Raw genomic sequence first — 2,500 nt, 5'->3', positions numbered from 1 at the left:
CGGGTGAATTTTTTTTTATTGTACTTTTTCTTACCAATACTTAATATAAGCATACTATGTTTGGAAAGTAATATCTATATTGGATATATTAGGCATCATTGTCCTAAACTTGAATTACAAACACTTTTAGGAAAACATTGATTCTCTGCTGATTTTGAGTTTGTTTACCTTTTGGCGGACTTTTCGAAGGAGAGTTAAGTTAAATGAATGGTAAAAGTAGTCAGGAACGTAAAGTTAAAGTATATAATTATATGAAATATGTATACATTAAATCTATATGTATGATATATTAAAGATATGCATATATGTACAGTATATACAGAGACAAAATAAGGAAGATCTATTCATAAACACACGATCCCTTTCATCCCGTTTGTTTTGATCGAGCGTAGAGTGAATTACCAACGGCGCGTTCCTGAAATGGTTGTCAATTCTTTAACTAGGAACAAGTACAACGACTGATTCATACCAAAATTGTACTATCTTATGTTGGTGCTACTTATGATTGTAATTTCTCTTATGAATTTGTCGTTTGGACAGTGTCATTCATCCGAAACATGTTAACTTTGGAACGGTTGGTAAACCTGAAACAGCTGACACAAACGTGCCACGCTCTTGCATACTGGAATACCGCATTCGTGACATGAACACGATATGGACACAACATGAACATGACATGGCCACGACACGCAGAAAACGTCCAAGAATACGGCTGCTAGTACCGTCACCTATAGAGACAATACTCTGAAAAAATACTTTCGCTTCCAGTCTTGTCTTTAAACATTTTACAAATAATACAAAAAAATATGAGCGTGTTTTACTATGGCGTGAAGCCTAACATTGCAGATAGTTTACTTCGCATCTTCTTTAAATAATAGGTTTTGTCACCAAGCTGCCACAGTACTTGGTTTCAATCGACACCATTTCATGATACCAACTTTCATTATGTTTTGCAGTGTCGATATCTAATAACAATTTTCCTTTTTCTCTGTTTAGAAGACAAGAAAAGGACAACATCCAACCGAAGATCGGAGGGGTAAGAAAAAGGTAAGAAGCTGAATATTTCTGCAAACGCGTTGCATACACGCTGATGTAGGGCCAATGCTTGCAAATATCTTGTACTTTTCCTAGAGTATATTAGCGACTGTCATGTGCAATCATAATCATGTAACCTACCACTTCTGAGTTGATATATTTCTTTTGTAAATAACAAATCAAGGTCATCAGTGTGTATATATATATATACGAGTGTATATATATGTGTGTTTGTGTAAATACATATAAATATATGTTTACACAAACACACACACACACACACACACACATATATATATATATATATATATATATATATATATATATATATATATATACATATATATATATATATATATATATATATATATATATATGTGTGTGTGTGTGTGTGTGTGTGTGTGTGTGTGTGTGTGTGTGTGTGTATGATAAATCTGGACAATTCAATAATGACAAATATAAGCATATATATATATATATATATATATATATATATATATATATATATATATATATATATATATATATATATATTACATACATATGAATATATATTTACACACACACACACACACACATATATATATATATATATATATATATATATATATATATATATATATGTGTGTGTGTGTGTGTGAATATATATTCATATGTATGTAATATATATATATATATATATATATATATATATATATATATATATATATATATATATATATATATTTCTCGGGGATTTTTTTTTTTTTTTCTTTTCTACATTATTTTTTTTTTTATTTTTTTTTTTTTTCATACACACACTTATATTTGTCGCTATTGAATTGTCCAGATTAATCATATTTTGTCATTCTTTTCCATAAATATTTTACAGATATAAAAAGATATGAGCGCTTTTCACTGTACGATCAAGATAATATTACAGAAAACGTACTTTGTAAATAATAGGTCTTGTTCCAAGTTGTCACAGTCTCAATCGAGAAGCTTTCATGATACCGGATTTCATCCTCATGTTTTTACAGTGTTTGTCCAAAGATGCCACTTCTGATATCTAAAGGCTATTTTTCGATCTATCTTTGTATCTATATTCATGCAGGAATCTATACACATACATGTATATGCATAAAACCTGAGCTGTCAAGTGGCTCCATCATTGGCGAGCACATATTGGCCTTCTTTAAAGTTCTGGCCAATCAGCGATACATTTTGCGACCAAGGGCATTTACACATATTCCAAGGCAATATTCTATGCATCATCCAAATGGCCTGAGATGTCGCAAAACCCATATTCCCGAGAATGGGATATCCTTCCCATTTTGGGGATGTAGGACTCCTACACCCCTCCTCCCTGAAATACAACAGTCTTGGACTGGGCATGACTGTGCTACAGACTGTATACGTTTGCTTTGTACTAGAAGCAGTGGCTATACAAAAAACCTACCCCTACTCGTTTTTTTTCCTGTATGTT

General features: G+C 31.4%; 1 protein-coding gene and 1 long non-coding RNA gene across 2 annotated transcripts in view; both read left to right on the top strand.

The window, feature by feature from the left end:
• LOC147470441 (uncharacterized) overlaps nt 1–2,500 on the top strand; it is a 34,453-nt gene that overhangs the window by 8,352 nt on the left and 23,601 nt on the right. The window lies entirely within an intron of this gene.
• LOC122268061 (uncharacterized) overlaps nt 1–2,500 on the top strand; it is an 8,633-nt gene that overhangs the window by 1,169 nt on the left and 4,964 nt on the right. The gene's annotated exons all lie outside the window — the stretch shown is intronic.

Source organism: Penaeus japonicus, unplaced genomic scaffold (genome assembly GCF_977035675.1).
Source record: "Penaeus japonicus unplaced genomic scaffold, GWHDUDI00000001_assembly GWHDUDI00000015, whole genome shotgun sequence".
NCBI lineage: Eukaryota > Metazoa > Arthropoda > Malacostraca > Decapoda > Penaeidae > Penaeus > Penaeus japonicus.
Note: the sequence above shows the minus strand (reverse complement) of the source record. Positions and strands in the feature narration are given on the sequence as shown.